Source organism: Desmodus rotundus, chromosome 2, assembly GCF_022682495.2.
Source record: "Desmodus rotundus isolate HL8 chromosome 2, HLdesRot8A.1, whole genome shotgun sequence".
Lineage (NCBI taxonomy): Eukaryota > Metazoa > Chordata > Mammalia > Chiroptera > Phyllostomidae > Desmodus > Desmodus rotundus.
Window position 1 is genome coordinate 2,934,388 of NC_071388.1, and position 18,042 is coordinate 2,952,429.

The 18,042-nt window shown below is 52.5% G+C and overlaps 1 long non-coding RNA gene across 1 annotated transcript; it reads left to right on the forward strand.

Annotated features, from left to right (window-relative positions):
* Window positions 1-1,381: 1,381 nt before the first annotated feature.
* On the forward strand, window positions 1,382-13,428 carry LOC123479633 (uncharacterized). Its single transcript, XR_006655305.2, has 3 exons — window positions 1,382-1,632; window positions 12,394-12,586; window positions 13,024-13,428. It is a non-coding gene; the product is annotated as an uncharacterized lncRNA (long non-coding RNA).
* The last annotated feature ends 4,614 nt before the right edge of the window (window positions 13,429-18,042 follow it).

Consider the following 18,042-nt stretch of genomic DNA (forward strand, 5'->3'; position numbering starts at 1 on the left):
TTATGGGTTGTAGACATACACCCTTGAAGTTCGATGTTAATTGTCACATTCAATTAAAAATTTAAATATACTGCATATTACAGATTGTACTAATATGAGATTTATAATATACTGTGTGTGTATAAACAGTTTTTTACTCCTACTTCCTTCTTCTCCCTAATGTGCCATATTGGGATCTTCTGTGCAGGTCTCACCTTCTGGCTCACATCTGATGCTGGCCGTTGCTGGGGCAACCGGCTGGCTTTGTGCAGAGGGGACCAGACAGCGCCTCTCCCTGGCCACACCATTCTGTCTCCCTGTGTGACCTGGATCCCTCTCGGATGGACCCCCATGCAGGCCTGTGCAGGCTAGGGACTGTGAGTGAGTCAGCTGCCCACAAGACAGCCCTCCAGAAGGGAATGGGGGCCGGTGGGCTCATGCTTCCCCTTTTCTTCCCGCAGGCTGAAAATGCGGATGTGCATTCTGTACGGCTTCTTGGAAGGTCCTCACAGCGGGTGAGATGGGCTACATGACCCCCTTCTCTCCTTCCCGCCCTGCTCCACTCCCTCCCGCCCTTGACTCCTGTCTGTTGGGCAACTCTCCAAAATAACCTTCCTTTACCAAAGTTCTCGCCACAGGCTCTGCTTTCTTGGAGGAACCTAGGCTAAGACACTGAAATGATACACTAGAATGAGGACATGAATATAAATGCTAAGAGATTGGTTGCATGGCCTCTCTCTGTGAATGGAGTTCAAAGGGAAGTTTGGGGAACACTGAGCTGGAGGAGCCTTGCAGACACAGCAGGTGGAGGTGGCATGGTCTGGTCCCCGTTCAGCTCCACCAGGGTTATGAGTGTCTGTCTCCCTGGAGAACGGGGTAGGCGGCCCCCAAGCCTCGTCACGCCTGTTGCATTTCTGAGAGTATGTGTGAGCCCTGGGGCGGGGCAGAGAGCAAAGCAAAGCAGAGCGTTTCACAAACCTTCAGGAATCCCGCAGCCTCAGGAGTCTTCTGCACTGTTGATCTAATTACGAAACTGCAGGTGATGCTGGCCTACACCCAGGAAATTGTTGGTGTCACCCAGGGCATGGTCTGTACCTGTAGGTAGAGGTAGAGACCCAGGAAGGGCTCCTTTGTCACTGTCGAATCCATGGAAGGGTGGCCTTTGCCTCAGCCAGGTTAGTGGCTGACCTCTCAGGACTCTGAAAGTCCAGGCACCTCCCCATACCTGTACAGCCTAGGCCAGAGGTCTCCAAGAGCAATCCCTGGTGGGACCACCTTTTCCTGAAGGCAGATCTCCTGCTAGGAGGGAGGCTAGAAATGCTAGTCGCGCCCCACCCCAGACCTCCAGCGCCTGTTCAGACGAGCCTCTCACAGGACTCTGGTGCCAGCTCAGGTGTCGGCACCTCCACCCTGGGCCCTTTCCCTCTCCCCCCGCTTTCAGCTTGGGTGGGCTTCCACACTGACTTCATGTTGCTGCTCAGAGAATGGGCTCAGGAAACAAAAGATGAAAACAAAAGCCCGCGTGACTGGCCCGAGAGGTGGGGGTAAGGGCTAGAACTGTGCGGGAAGCTCTCCAGCTTACAACCAGCTTCTATGTTCTGGATTCTGAAAGTGCGCTGTTTGGGATGTGAACTGTTTTCCTGGGAATGGCAGGTAGGTTCCCACGCCGGCACACAAAGGCATATTCAATCCCGAATCCAGCTGAAGTTTCGCTGTGTCACCGTGAAAAGAGCGGGTCACAAAGCTCCCGCAGTATTAGGAACTCATCAAAGGACAATACGGAATAAACGAAACGCAGAGACAGCATCTCGGCTGTGCCGACACTGCTGGTGGAACGGGAGGCTGGTTCGGAGGCAGGTGAAGCAGGAAGCGGGGCTTTGCCAGGACACGGCGGCATGGCTGGCCTTGGCCTTTCGATGCCACGACCTTGGTGCCTGCAGTTAGATTTTTCTTAAATGTGGTTCTGGACTGCTAGCCGTCTCCTTTTCTGAAGGCAAATTTCTTGCCAGGAGGTAAGTAGAGAGTTCTGAGACAAGTTGGCAAGAGTTGAAAAGGAGAGTAGAAAGAGAAAGGGAATTAAAGAGAGTGTGGGGTTTTTTGTTGCTGTTGTTTTTTTTTAACACGCATGTTGATGCAGGGAGAGATGGATGAGCAGAGGAGAGGGCCAGGACCCCCGTCTGACAAAAGGGAGGAAGGGAAGCAAACAAAACCTGGCCCCACAGTGCGGGAGCTGTTGTTCTGGAAGCCTTCCCTCCCATTGTATTGCCCTTAGAGTTGGCCCTGTGACAGTCACATTTCATGTCACCTTGTCCTTTCTCTGGCCCCAGATGGGCAGCCACCCAGAGGCCTTGACCATGACCGCTGATGGAGAGTCAGAAGGTGAGCTGGACCAATCTGATGCCTCCCTTCTTCCTCCTAGGCCTCGGGACTAAGGAAAACTAGAGGGGCCGCCCTCGCGGGACGGGAAGGGTGTGCGCTAGATGTGATCACCCTACGCAGCTATCACATCAAATGCGGGGTTTCCTGTGGCAGCAAGCGTACTGTCTTCTTGGAGTGACTATGCATTTACTAACTTCTATTTTTGTACCATACGAGGTAATGTCACTGGCAGTTGAACGGCTGGATTTGGAGAAATGTGTGGCCCTGATGGGATTAATTAATTGAATCATAGGGCCCGACAAATGGCCCCGTGTACCAGAGACGGCTTCAGACTCAGTCACCGGTGTCATCTCTCTCTGTTTGCTCCCCGACAATAAGTGACTTGTTCTCATTAACATTGGGTCATCTTCCAAAAGGAAGAAAAGAGGCCAAGATAACAGGACGGGGAAGAAAGGCGACGTCGTTGTCCCCTACCTCATTACCCTGCTAGGTCGTAACAGACTCCGTTCATTAGACAGGCGGGCTGTACCCGTCCAGCGATGACCTCAGAGAGAAGCACCCCGGGGACGGGCCCTTCCCTTGGGGGAGGATGAAAGGAAGGGTCTGACAGAGGAGGGGTTGTCTCCCTGCCATGCTGGGGGGACCACAGTTGTCAAGGCCAATTTCTGGGCCAACACCAGAGCTGTTTCAGGGACGTCGCCTATGCCTCATGCTGCTGTGGGCGGGTGTCTGACTCTGGTCTCCTAATCTAGTAAGGCTTAGGTCACGTCTCGGTGGCTCCGGCACCCTGGGAAGATTAGAGCCTCATTAACCCGGGAAACAGGTGTAAGAGGGCCAGAGCCAATCGGCCAGTTAATTGCTGAGATGGGGCTTGCGGTGGGTGACTGGAAACAGTGAATTAACTGAAGCCGGAACACAGCTAAATCCCTGGTTTCGCTGAGACTGTGTGTGAACCAGATGGGACTCGCTGGGAACACACACAGAGGGGACCTGCAGTGGAGGGGCCGCCTGCCCAGGGACGGTGGGTGAGGAGCCTCACCACAGAGGGTGGCCCTGCTTCTGTCCCGGCCGGGCTACCAGTGGGGACAGTCCTGGGCGGGCCTGCTGGCCCTGTCAGCCTAGTAGTAGCGCCTCCTCCCTTCTCAAGGAAAGCCCCAATTCGGGCTATAAGTTAAGTTAAATGGTTACTGCATTTCAATGTCAATTTTAAGCTGCCTTTTTCTTTTTTGTCCTCCCTGGTGACAATTTTTCATTGCTTTTAAAGAGGGAGGGAGGGAGGGGAAGAGAAAGAGAGAGAGACATCAATGTGAGAGAGAAACATCGATTGGTTGCCTCCCATATGCACCCCAACTGGGGATTGAACCTGCAACCTTTGGTGTACGGGACGGTGCTCCAACCAACTGAGGATACCTGGCCACGGCTAAGTATCCTTTTTAAAGTTTTACTGGAAAGGTGGTGTTGTAGGGTGAATTGCATTCCCCTGAAAGTTGCTGAAGTCCAGCCCAGGACCTGTGAAAGTGACCTTGATGGGAAATAAAGTCCTCGCAGGTGATGAAGTTAAGATGAGGTCATCAGGTGGCTCCCAGTCCAAAATGGCTGGTGTCCTTATAAACAGGGGCAATGTGGACACAGAGATGGACGCACACAGGGAGGGCATTGTGGCCATGGAGGCAGATCGGGGTGATGCTTCCATAAGCAAAGGGAGCCAGAGGCCACCAATACCCCCAGGAGGTCATCCAGAGGCCTGGGGCAGATCCTTCTTCACAGCCTCAAAAGGATCCAGCCCAGCCGACACCTTGAGCTCGGACTTCCGGCTCCAGAGCTGTGAGCCAATACGTTTCTGTGGTTTCGAGCCTTATCCGTTTGTGGTGCTTTGTGATGGCAGCCCTGGCAAACTGAGACAGGTGGGTGCCGGCTTCAGAGTGTCCAAGCCCACTTCCTGCGGCCATCTGTGCAGCTCCCAGGCAGGAGCTGTCTCGGGGCCGCGGGCCGGAGCGGAAGTGCCCGCGCTCCCATTTCCAGGCTGGGGAGAGGCCTGGGGAGACAGGCGCAGTTCCAGCCTCCGGGAGCCCCAAATTGGGAAGGGAGGCAGTGCCGTTGACCTTGTGCTGAATGAGTTAAATAGAACCGTGTCTCGGGTAGGCTGAGGTCAAGGGCCTGATAAGCAGGGATACCTGGATAAAAACGGAGGCTGGGGGGAGCATTGTGAGGCTCTAGGGCAAGAGGAAGGGAGCAAGGAGTGACCACACACACATACCCAGAGAGGCCCGACAGCAGGGACAGAGAGAAACAGGGGGTGCTGCATCCTTTCCCGTCCTTCCTCTGGTCTCAGGGCCTCATTGGTCAAAGCTCGGAGGCCCACTTACCATGGGCCAGACCCAGAACTGGGGGCTGGCGGATCCCAGGGCCTGGGCCCTTGCAGTGTGAACTGCCAGCGAAACAGCTCATGGCCCAGGGCTGGCAGAGGTGTGAGCTGCAGAGAACTCCCACCTCTGCGGCCAGAGGGGCAGATGGGGGACACCGAGCATGTGCACCCCGGGTTCAGAGGAGGGCCCTCTGGTCTCTGGTCTCTGGCTGGTGGTTTCTGACTGCACTCGGAGAGGTCAGTTAAGTATGTAACGGGACTGTTTCCTCAGAGCAGAGTTTTGGTTGTTGCCCGTCCCGGTTTCCTTCAGGGTCATGGCAGTCCATTTCCGAACCTTCTTCAGAGCACCTGTGGCAGGGCCTCTTGCCCTGGGGCCTCCCGCCCCCACCCTTGGACCCAGTTCCGGACCAGCCGTGGGCACCATCTTGGAATTTGGCTTTCGTCCCAGTCCCCGGGGCAGGAACCTGAAGAAGTAACAGTAGACTCCGTCCAGTAGTGCGCATGTGTTCTTGAACCTGAGCTTTGGCAGTTCCCCTGTCAGGGTGGGGAAGCCCAACCAAACGGGCCGTGCACGGTGCCATTTGCAAGGTGGCTTTCTGGGTTGGATGGTGCAGTCGCTGTTCGTCTGCTCTAGTCGATTCCAGTTCCCGGTCCCTGGAGGGCCCAGGACAAGAAGTATGGTCAGGCGGAGCTGGGCTCTGACTTCGTGGGCATGGCCTTTGTTACGTAAGCGCACAGGTCTGCGTTTCCAAACGAACAAGAGCAACCATAACTAAAGTGTGTCTGGGCTTCCTGGGTCCAAACCCCTCTTGCAAAGCCACCTTTGGACGAGCTGTGAGCGTCAGCAAATCAGGAGCATGTGGATTTCATTTCCTTGGAAATGCACGGGGGACAAGGAGGCGGCAGGGCTTGGCCGCCAGCACCTTAGGGTGTGCCAGACCCCAAACACGTCCACCACGCCGTGTGCGAGCACCATGCTGGCCCCAGCAGTCTCCGCTGGCCAGCCTGGCACTCAGTTTCTTGCCATGCCACCTGGGTTTTCTCCTCGTCGGGCTGTCCTCTGGGTCCACTCCAGCTGCCTGGAGGACGCTCCTGACTTAACTCACAGGCTCAACAGGACTTTGGAAGGGCGACCAAGGCCGCAGTGAGGTGTCAGGGTGGCGCCAGTCTTGTCTGGATGGACAGGCCGTCTTTGCAGCCATTGCTGTGCCTTTAAAGCCCAAACCAACTGGGAGAGAGGTTTTCCAACACCATTTCTAGATGGGAAAGTCTTTTGCTCTCACGGCAGGTGACGGCATCAGGTCTGGGATGTGCTGAGTTTCATGACTGTGCGACACGAGTGCACATGGCGTGGAACCTGCCCACACTCTGCACAGACTGCAGCAGCCCTCCGTTAGGTGCCGAGGTGAGCAGGGGCCCACAGACCTCCGGGGGCACGAAAGGAGCAATCGCACCAAAGGAGAGAAGCCCCACAGTCCAGGAGCTCTGGTTTGTCCCCAAAACCCCCAGATCCCAGGCCACTAATTTAAGAGTGAGAGTGTGCCAACCCGGTCCGTGACAGCAGTGGACCCTCTGGGTCGTAATTTTTCTTTCTTGCCTTCTCATCCTTCACTGGAAACCTTCTTGGTCTCTCCCAAAGCCCCAGTTCTAGGACGGCATCGTCTTCCTACGATCTGATTTGGGCTCCACACTGTGAGCTGGGTGCTGTGAGCGGCAGAGAAGAAGAGAGCTTTTCCATTTGAAATGAGCCTCAAACCCCGATTTCCACCACTAATGGTCAGTTTTCACACTTTGGGAAGTGCAGCTTTTTCCCTCGGCTGGGCAGCTCGGGCACGCAGGGTTGGACGAGAAGCCTCATTTCTCACAGAAGCGGCTTCATTTCCATTAGGTGCACATCGGGCTTGTTTTCTGGGCAGCTCAGATGTGCTGGATGGTGCATTCTGAAGGGAGGAGAACGCAGACGCCTGAAGCATTCTCTGGGAGGGAAGAAACCACAGAGATCCATTCATTCTTCTTGACCTTGGAGACAGGTATCCAGGGCCTCTTGATGCAGGCCTGACTGTTTGCTGAGGAGCGAGCAGGGCTCCTGACCTGTGTTTCCTATGTGATCCCCAGGCTGCTGCAGCGTGCGGCTCCCAGGTCGGCCGGGTGAGTCCGCGGGGTCCTGGCCCTGCCCGGTCAGGTTCCCTCTCCGCAGAGTTGTGCTGTCCAGTCGGCCGGCCCCAGAGTCATTGGTGACGTCACAGAATAACATACATCTGACTGCATGAAATTGGTGGCTTTCTACTTGGTTCCCTTTATTTCCAGCCTGGAATCTAAAGGGGTCTGATTGTACTAGATTTACTTAGGTAGCCTTTTAAAATATGGATTCAAATGGAAATGTCCTGAAAAAGACACACAGATGCCTGCCCTATCCCAGATCAATGACGTAGAACAGCCTGGGGATGGGGCCTGGGTGTTAGCATTTTCAGTATCTTCTCTGGTGGGTGCCTCCGAGGTGCAGCCAGGGCAGAGGGCAGCAGGCTCCCTCCTGGCTGTGCTCCAGGACTGGGTGGGGCCGGGTCGCACCTCTCTCTGCATTGGTGCCGTGACATGTGGAGGTGCAGGAGAGTGTTTGTGCCCTGGGAGGGGGTCTCAGGCTTGCGGGCCCACCTGCCAGGATAGTGACCCCTCAGATTCTCTGTCTGGCCTTTGGTGTCCATCCCCTGCAGAGGTGCATGAGGACAGTCCCAGAGCCCGCCCCTGCTGCCGGACTCTGGGAGAGGTTGGTCCCTCCCAGATGTCCACACTGTGCTCACCTGGCTGCAGACACCTGCCTTGGCCCTGTGCTGGGAGGGGCTGTGCTGCTTTCAAAGAATGAGGAAAAGAGCAAGGGGTTCCTCGGGGGTGACCTGGGGCTTGGGGCAGGCTGGGGACCGGAGGCCACGCTGGCGTTCATGCCGTCCTCCCTTCTGCAGTCCTGCCTGACCCCGTGCCTCTGTGCACCTGACGTCAAAGCTCCCTGCACCCCTCATGAGCTCTTGGGGGGTCCTTCATTCATCAGTCTCAGCTGCTCCCCCATGTGTGCCGCACACACACGTGTACATGCGTGTTAGTACTTTTAGAGCAATGCAAATTGGAGTTTAAAAATTTAGTAGTAGTTAATTCCTGAATGGAAAGATTGAGCTGCTTAAAAGTTTTAAAAAATATTTTCTTGCTTAATTGTGTCTTTCAACCTTCTGCAATAAACATGTATCACTTGTATTAAAAAATAAAGATGTGCCTAAATCGGTTAGGACTTGAAGAGCTGAGTACACTTAGTTGCTTAGAACATTTAACTGTGAGTCTCCTGCCGTCCACGGTGCATTCCACCTGTGTCAAAGTACTGGGGTGGGGGGAGGGAAGGGACAGTGTGTTGTGTTGGCGGGGGACATACCATAGGCATTAAAAGCCCTGCAGAACTGTGGCCCCAAATTATTTTGGGTAGAAGTGACTTTCTAGTGGGAGACACCTGCCCTTTTACAATGCTCAGTCTTTCGTAGTCTCGGCACCTATGCTGTGAGCAGGCCCATCTCCATCACCATTTCTGGAAGACTGGGGGCAGTCTGCAGACAAGGCACTGTGACAAAGCCAAGGCCCCACGCTGTGGGGCTGGGGACCTGTTCTCTCTGGAGGGCCCCTCACTGGGCGCCCTGCCCTGCAGCTGGCGGGAACTGAGCTTTGGGGACCCAGGCTGATTCATCTGGGGCCCCGCAGGGCTTTCCCACTGGTGTGTTGCTGGGGAGTGGCTGGGGGTCTCCAGCTCCCTTGAGGGGACAGGATGGGCGGGAGGTGGTCGGGAGTACAGAAGCTGAGCCAGGGTCACCACAGAACATTGTAAGGTGCCCTGATCCCTGACGGTCTGGGCCGGCACCCTCCCTTGGGCTGCAAAAGGCTGTCGGCTTCAGCTCATTTGCAGAAGTCACAGTGGGACTTCCAACTCAGGCAGGGACCGGAGGAGAGGAGTTCGGGGGCACCTGCAGGGCGGGCGTCTCCTGAGTTCAGTTCATGAGTGGTATTCCTCTGAGGGAGTCCGCCTGGCACAGCAGACCCACTTTGAAATCGGTTGTCCCTTTGCCCTGTAGCAGGGGACAGAACTGCAGGCCCGTTCTCGCTGTTAGGAGGAAAGAAAGCTCTTCTGTGCCCCATGGAGACACCAAATATCTGTGCAGTCCCCACACCTAGTGTCTGACCGCGCCTCCTTGCTTTATTGTCAGACTCTCCCCATTGACGGCAGACTTCTCCCTCCCTCCCTGTCACTGTCCTCTGTCCCCTACTTCCCCTCCCCCACACTGCAATGCTGCAAGTTGCTTAAAGCAACTGCAAAAGCCCACTCCAAAGTGCTTCCTCCTGCCTCAGATTCTGTCTAAGGCCTTCCTCAGCCCACCAGCCCCCAACGGAGCATGGAGCCCCCAGTGTCTCTTACTCATCACTTGCTTTTCCTGAACAACACCAGCTAACACTCTCAGAGCACACACTGTTGCCAGCACGTGCGTTAATTAGCTTAATTCTGACCGCAGGCCCCTACTGAAGGTGTGTCAATAAACCCCATTGTTTAGACAAGAAGGGTGACTCTTGGCAACAGCCCTCACCTGTGGTCCAGGTGTGGCTGGTGGCCCAGGCAGCCTGGCCCCTAGTCTGAGCGATGAGTCACTGCTGGTTCTGCGCTGTTTCCTTCAGGAGGCCTGTGTCCACGTGCTCACGAACGCCACTTCCACCACTTGGCCGTTCTGGTGTTTCTCCTGGTCCCTCAAGGCCCTTCTGCCTGCAGGACAGACCCCTGCCGGCACCCTGGTTCTGGGCAACTCGGGGACTGGCCCGCATGCCCGGGGGCTAACGTGGAGTGAACCAAAGACAGGGTGTTTAACTTGCTCAAAAGTCTCAACATAGATGCCACATTTAATCCTCGGTCAGGTATTTTCTGTTACCGGCCCCATTAAATATTTTTCATCGAGGTGATATTCACGTAACAAAATCAAGCATCTGAAAACGAGCCGCTTCAGTGGCACTTAGCACGTTCGCAATGCCACGCCACCGTCCCCTCTCTCCAGTTCCAAGACATTTTCACCCCTCCCAGTGTTCCCTGTCCCCCCTCCCCCGCCAGCCACCACCACCTGCTTTCTCTCTCTGTGGACCAGTCTGTTCAGGAAATGCGATGCAAATGGAATCGGGTAACTTGCGGCCCTGTGTGTGTGGGCTCCAGGCCCGTCTGTGCTCTGGGAAGTCCCAGCGCTGCGCTCCTCTTCACGGCAAGGTGGCAGGGTGGCAGGGTGGCAGGGTGGCACTCCCTCTCCGGGAGACCACGGGCTGTGCACCCATCGCCATTCGTGGGCACTCAGGTGGTTTCCACCTTGTGGTCCCGTGACCAATGCCACCGCGAGTGTCCGAGTACAAGTCTCTGCTTCGGGTCCCTGTGTTCAATCGTGGGTGCCACTTAGGAGTGAAACGCCTGAGTCCTGTTTGAGTCACAGGATCGTTCTCTATTTAAGTCTTTGAAGGACCTGTGAGCGTTGTTTTGGGAACAAGGAATCTGAACCCTAAAGAAAGTGTGAGGTGTCCACGGTCCCAGGACTAGTGCGTGACGGAGCCATTGCTGGGCCCCGGGGAGCACCATTCACTCAGCATTGAGAGCCCACGAAGGCCAGAGTGAGCTCGCCCCTGTGGCAGATTTAACAGTGACTCAGAAAGCTGCTTTCCAATGCCAGGAACTTCCGGAGAAAACAAAACAGGGCAATATTTTCAATCATAAATCAACACGAGCACTCCCACGCAAATCCCATCCAACCATCGGCCTCTTCAGCCCATTGCTGGTCCCTGGGGCCTTGCCACACATTTCGGGGTCAGCGTGGGCAGTCAGCGTGGTCTCCACAGACAGGAGGGTGGGCACTCCCCCTCTCTCATCGTTTCTCACTGTCCCCCTCTCCCTGTGGACCCTGGGGGCAACCCGGGATTTGGTTCTGAAGTTCTGACTGTGAAGGGCACTGTCACTGCAGGGCATTGGGCATTGGGCATTCAAAGTCTCCACCAGGGCCAGGGAGGGAGAGGGTGGCTTGGCTGGGCTCCCACCTGACAGGGAGGGGGGGTGACAGACAGGGAGCAGGGGAGGGAGCAGGACTTGAGCAGTGGGAATCTTAGCGGCTTCCAGGGAAATGTTGCTATTTAGAGGCAAATTCCAATGTCCACCTGGGCTTTCCAGCTCACTGGAGCACTTTCTGTGCGGAAAGGTGACAAAGGCTGTTTGAAAACAGACGTTGGCCCCTCCCTGCCCCCTCCTGTGCCTCGCCGACCTCCTTAGTCATTAGTGGGAACACGCCGAGGGGCCCACCGAGGAGGCTCCCAGGCCAATCTAATCTGCGTCGGGCGCGGGGATAGGCTCCCGGCTCTGCCTCTGAGACGCGGTGGAAAATTCCACGCTGGCGGCTGCGGAGACCCTGGGTGTTGCGCTCGCGCTCTGCAGCGTGGCCGCGGGGGCCACCCCAACGCCACGGCTCCCCGGGCGCTCCTGCCCCAGTCCCGCTGCCAGACCCCTGTTTTTCACAGGTTGCCCCCACTTTTCTGCGAGAAAAAGCAACCAAAGAAAAGCTGGCGATGCCTGCATTGGTACGGGCTTGGTGCGGCTATGGTGGCATTCCCTCGCTTCCTTTGGTGTGTATATCGTAAACCAGGGTCTCCAGCCCCTGCCTCGCTCTGTCCTGGCTGGGACAGTCAGCCAGGCCCCACTGCCGGGCTCTTCGACTCGGCAATTGGGGGGAGCGAATGTACGGCACACCTTTCTAGATCCATCCACCTGGGAACCACAGCGCCCCTCTGGACGTGGCTGCTGGGTCCTAGAGAGCGCAGCGTTAGGCGTCAGCCTAACTGTGTTCATAGCCCGGGGGCGAAGGGAGACCCAGACCGGCACCCAAACGCTATGCGGTTGGATCCGTGCGTTGATGCAGAGGGGCCACCCAGGAGGGAGCGCTGGCTGGGGCGCCAGGGCGGGGCGGGGCGCGGGGGGCGCAGATGGAGAGGGAGTGGGGAGCCAGCCAGACGCAGCAGCCTGCTGTGTTCCAGCCCCAGCCTGGCTGCGGGCAGTGCAGCGTTTGCACGAAGCTGGACTGTGTTACCAGATCCCTATCTTTCTGAGCTCCACGTGAGTCACTGCCAACAACCCCCAGTATTTCAGGGGATCCAGGCCCCCGTTCTGCGCCTCACGACAGGAGAGAACCCTGTGCAAAGCTGAGAGCCCTTGGGTGGCGGGACCCTCACTGTGGGGGGTGGGGGCACCAAGGCCCCGGAGCCTTCTGGGAGGGGGGAGGAAAGGAAAGGGAAAACTACGGCTTCTCTTTTTAAAGGAGAGTACGAAGCTTCTGGGAGAGCCCACCGGATTGAAGGGAGGAGGGGCCGTCACCCAGTGCAGAGGCCAGGAGCCCGGCCAGCTGAGCTTAGGGCGACAGGAAGCCAGGGTGCCTCCAGCCCACTGGTGACCTGCTGACCATCCTGGAAAGTCTCCCAAATTCTCTGAGTCTTAGTTTTAATTTCTGTAAAATCACAATGATAACAATTCCTAAGGCTAAAATAAAATGAAATCGCCTGTGCAGCTCTTTGTAAAGGAATATATGGGAGTGCTTTTACCCACATCCAGAAACAATACGTAACCTGTGTCTTTGCAGTTGAAACCAACGTTGACGAAGAACCACAACTAAAGTAATCGAGCAATGCATGTATGGTTCACTGCATTCTGTAAATACTGACGGGCACCTGCTGCGTGCCAGGCGCTGTTCTACCTGAGGGCTGCAGGCTGAACAAAGCCCCAGGAGCCCTGCTGGGGCAGCCCCCACTGGCACGGGAGACGGGGACAAAGAGGTGAGAAAGTACTGGCTCATCCCTGCAGCCTCTATGCTCTGGGCTGCCAGACCTAGGAGGCCCTTGGTCTCCAGGACAGGCCTGAACAAGTCCGGCCACCGCAGGGACTCTCCCCGCCCACCCCAGGCTCTGAAACCAAGACAACCATGTGCTCACTCCTCCCCCAGGACAGTGCCCAGCTCTGCAGGGCCAGGCTGCACTGGGGGCCAGAGAGGGGCCATTGTCCTACACTTCCTGCTCACAGCTAAATGTTTTGGAAACGTTAACGTGCCCTATGACTCAAGAAACTGACAATTATAAAACATTACGCAGTTCAAAGAAGTGTCTTTTCCCATTTGCTCAGTTCTCATCCCCCACCCCACAGGGTAGCCATGATTATTAATTTGTTGTTTATCTTTCTGCAGTGTTCTGTTGTTTTTTGTTTTGTTTTTTGGCAGATACAAGCAAATCGAATATATCTTTTCCCCCCACTCCCAACTCCTGTTTTCTCCTTGCCTGCTTGTACGCCCCACATGTTCCGTCCCTGGTGGCGCTCACTTACCGGTGTGGCTAAGGGATCTTTCCATCACAGCCGGCACATGGAGCGTGTCATCATCCTGCCCCACGGGTGCTCGCTGTGCACAACGCGCCGGAACCACCCCTGCAGGTGGACGGCTTAGTGGCGTGCAGCCTTTCGCTCTCAAAGGATGTCGCCGTGGATAACGTCGTGTCGCACGGGGTTGTGTTTATGCAGAAGGTCAATTCCTGGAAGTGGAGTTGCTGAGATTGCCCGCTGCAGCCGATAGGCCCACCCGCTCCCAGCGTCCACAGAGCCCAGCCGGGGCCTCTGTCCCCCAGGCTCACCCAACCGTTTGTGTTTCAATGTTTGGATTTTTCCCATGTCTGATAAAAGTTTTTAAAATCAGTATGGTTGTAAGTTGTATGTTTCTTATGATTGACATTGAGCATATTTGCATATGTTTAAGAACCATGTATGTAGTTTAAAAGTATCTATCTATTCCTAGGTTATTGGCTTTGACAGATCAAGGCTGGCTTGTAAAATTTTGTCCAGTTCTATTGGAACATGTACAGAGGTGACTGCATCACTTTTCTGTAGAATTAGGTGGATTTGGTAACGCCGAATCGGCCTGGCATTCTGGGACGAAGCCCCATTCGGTCATGGTTCCCGTCATTATTTCCACCTGCTGGTGAATTCTGTTTGCTGAAATATCTGTTGACATTTTTTATGGAGAGTAAAGTGCGCAGAACTTAAGTATACACAACATGTACAAATCTCACATGTACCAGTACATATATGTATGTGTGTGCATACATGTATACACGTGCAATGTATTCATAGAACAATCTGCACATGGAAAAAGTATTAATAAAAGCAGAGATGAGACAATGGAATAGAAAAATACATAACTAATTCTCAAAAAGGCAGATAATGAGGAACAAAGGATTTGAACAGGTGGAACAAGTAGAAAAGAAATAGCACAACAGTAGGACTCATGCAGCTCGATCAGCGATTACTTGAAATGTAAATACGAAACACTTCAATCAAGAGAATAGAGTGGAGAGACTGAACAAAGGGAGCCGAGACCCAAGTGCGTGCTGTTGGCAGGGAGCGCGCCTCACACAGAAGGGCAAAGCAAGAGCTCAAGGGTGAGAAAGTTCAGTCGTGCGGTGCCGGCCGGTTGTCTCTGTGTTGGACACGCTGCTCTCTGGGGCAGGAGCTGCTACGAGAGAGAAGAGGAGACTCCTTTGGAGAACAGAGACAATTCAACAAGGAAGCCCAACAATCTGAAATTTGTTCACACCAAATAACATCATTTCATAATAGAAATGGGCAGAATTAAAGGGAGAAGGAAATCGATAGTCCTAGCTGAGAATTAATCATGTATTTTCCTATTCTGTTTGCCCACTATTAGCTTTTTAATTGTACTTTTTTACTGTGGTTGTCCTGATGCTTTCACTATGCATCCTGACTCACTACCTTTGACCTTAGATTGACCTCTTAAATGTTGGTGTAATAACCTTACAACAGTTCAAGTCCATTAACTCCATCCCACACTTGGGGATAGTGCTGTATAATTTCACCTCGGCATATGTTATAAAGCTCAGAAGACATGATTATTATTTGGGCTTCAAACAAAAAGCATCCTTTTTCTCCTTTCTCCACGTGGCTCTTCTTCCCAGTGCAATTTGTTGCCTCCCGAAGGTCTGGGCTTCCACCTGGAACGTTTTCCTCTACTTGAAAAAGTGCACTTTTCAGCATTTCACGTGCTGCTTCTCCACAGACGTGAATTAGCTCAGGGTTTTGGTTTGTTCCCTGAAAATTTTTATTTTGTCTTCATATCTTTAGAGAGATGGACAGTTCGTGTTTGATTTTTTTTTTCTTTCAGTACTTTATATCATTCCTCGGTCTTGCGGCTTTCGTGGTTTCCGTTGAGAAAGTCCATAATCAGTTTTGCCGTTGCTCCACTGAAAGTTATGGGCACTTTTTCTAGATGCCTTTAGGATTTTCTTTTTGTCTTTGATCTTCACCGGTTTAACTCAGCTGTATCTTGATGTGTTTTTCTTTTTCTTTCTCTTCCTTGGGTTCACGGAGACTCCGAGTGCATTGATGTCTTTCATCAGTAGGGGACGCTCTTGGCCATTATCTCCTTGAATATTGCTTCTGCCATTAACTCTCTATCCTCCCTTTCTTGACTCCAATTATACAACACACTAGATCTTTGACTGGGCCCCAGGTATTAGTTATGCTGTATTCTGTCCATTCACTTTTCCTCTGTGCTTTATGCTGGCTATTTTTATTGATCTGTTTTTGAGTTTATGAGTCCTGTCTTCTGCCGTACATAGTCTTCTTTCGAAAACAACAAGTTCTGAATGTCAGCGATTGTGTTTCCAGTTGTAGAATGTCCACTCGATTATCTTCGTGGATTCTAATTTCTAATTCTTTTCTTTAACACATTTATCACATTGCTTTAGGCTCAGAGGGGCTCCCGAGGGTTTCTTCCACCAGTGAGGCTGGCCTTCTCCTTCCGTTGGGCAGATCAGGTGAAGAGTAGGTGGTTTTGGTCTAAGCAAGGGACTGAGGGGGTTGGGGCTGGATTCTGGTACAGGAACATGCATTCCACCTCTGGTTTGCCCTGAGAGTCCTGGGTTTGAGCTAAGCCCCGCCCCCCCCCCCCCCCCCCCTTAGCAAGTGAAAATTTGGCCAGTGTCAGGATGGCAAGGCGGGCATGTGTTTTACAGGCCACTCTGTCTGGTGGGACTTGGTTTTCTAAGCACCTGTAAGATTGCGGTATGTTTCACTCTGTCCCCAGGCTTCCGGACTGCCCTAGAATTTAGCAGACGTCTCATGGGGAAAATGAGCCTGTGTTTTGGGCTCTTTTAATTTCCAATCCATTGCACTAACCAAAAGATCTGGTTTCTCTTCCCACGTGGAGCCCCTGCATTGGAGTCAGGCTGGTGTTAGTGTGCACGCAGCCCACAACTGTCGGGTCGTACGGGGCGAGCTCATTCTCCTTGTGGAGTAGTTAGTTGTCTGTCTAGTCCTTGTTTCCACGGTTCTCCGCCGTCTGTAAAACACGAGCACTTCGGACCGACCCAGTCGTGCTGGTTGTCGTTGTGGAGATGGCAGCAATCTTTCTGACCTGCCGCGTCCCCCCTGGAAGCCCAAGCGCCCTGTTCGTCAGCGTTGTTCTTGTCCTTGTTGTTTGTTCGCTGCCTCGGTATCCGTAAGCGAAGTTGATTTCTGAGGTTTTGTGTGCAGTCCTGGTCAGGTTTTCAGATGCTGTGTATTTCATAAAGGACGTTTGCACGCTTTTCTCATGAAGATGCTCTGGTCCGTTGGAGCTGCCCCTGATGACTGCTCTGCGGAGGGGGACCATGCTGGAGTGGAGCTGGAGCTGCAGAGGGGCAGGGACAAGCCTTCAGACAAGGTGCCCTGCTCCTCTGCAGGCCTCAGTTCCTGAGACTTCCCTTCTCTTCTGAAGTCAGTGTTACAAATGAGGCTTCTATTACAGCAACTGTTCGATGCCACTATAATACACGCCACATATAGAACTCAAAATTATTCAGGGGCCATATTTAAAGATTTTTAACAAAGCAGGTAAAATGATTTGAAATAACATGTTATTTAACTACATAGATCTAAACTATGATCATTATCAATATTATCAGCCTGGGATCAATAAAAATTGTTAATGAAATATTCTTGCGTTGCTTTACAAGCCTTCCAAACCCAGTGAGCATTTTACATCACAACCCACGGAAGTGCCCAGTTTCCAGGCGTGGCCTGCAGCTACCATGTGGGAGTCTCCACTCTAGAGCCCATCCCTCTCATCCCTGTGTTCAAATGTATTTGAAAATTTATTTTTATAACACTGGGCGAAGAAATCATATGATTTGTTTAATTTCCATGGCTTCTCCGGTTGTTTGGATTCATTGACTCTCATTTGACATGTTTGTTCTTCTTCCTTCCTCTTGATTCTATTAGCCATAAGTTTATATATTTTATTGTTATTTTGTTTTTCAGAGAAAGGAACTTCTACGTTGATTAACTAGCCGTATTCTCTTCCATTTTATAATCATTATATTCTACCTTTGTGTTTATTAATTTATTCCCTCGGCTATCCTATCCCATTTGATTTTTCCTAACTCATTTATTATCTTGCTTCCTTCGTGTACCTTGTTTTCTGTTTATTAATAAAGGCACACAAGGCTCTACTTTCCCACCCAGCCCCGCTGCAGCTGCGTGCTGTAAGCGGGACCGCGGCATCCGCTTTATTGCCGCCTCCTGTGGTTCCGTGGTCTCTGTTTCTTTTCTTTCTTCTTTTCTTCTGACTCAGCAGTTGTTTGAAAGAGTATTTAGAATTTTCCAGCTAGTAAAGGCTTTGTGTTTTGGGGTTTTTGACATTAATTTCTACATTGTCATTAAAAACTGCAGCTTTCTGTCCTGTTTTTGTTGTTTGGAAATTTTGAGGTTTGTTTTGTGGTAACTTGAAAAGATGTTGGTGTTCTTCCTTTTTCTTATTTACCATGTGATTTAGCTCTCCTTTAGGATTGCCGTTTTTTTCCCCACTTGCCCGGGAAAGGTTGGAAGGTTTATTTTTCTCTTTGTCTTGGTATTCTGTAGTTTTATTACGGCGCATCTAGGAATGCGTTTATGTCGATTACCATTCTCAGATACTGGTGCACTTCTTTAACTGAATGAAGGTTCTTATCTTACTGTAATATGGAAGAATTCTTAGCCATTGCCTCTTGAATATTGCCCAGATATTCAAATATTGAATAGTTGCATATTTTTCTTTTCTGTATTGGAATTCCTCTTGGATGTATGTTGGTTTTTTTTCATTCAAATATTTATATTCTTAACTTCTCTCTCATATTTTCCATCTCTTTATTTTTTGATGCATGTTGGGTAATTTCCAACTCACTGATCCGCCCCTCATGTGTGACAGATACAC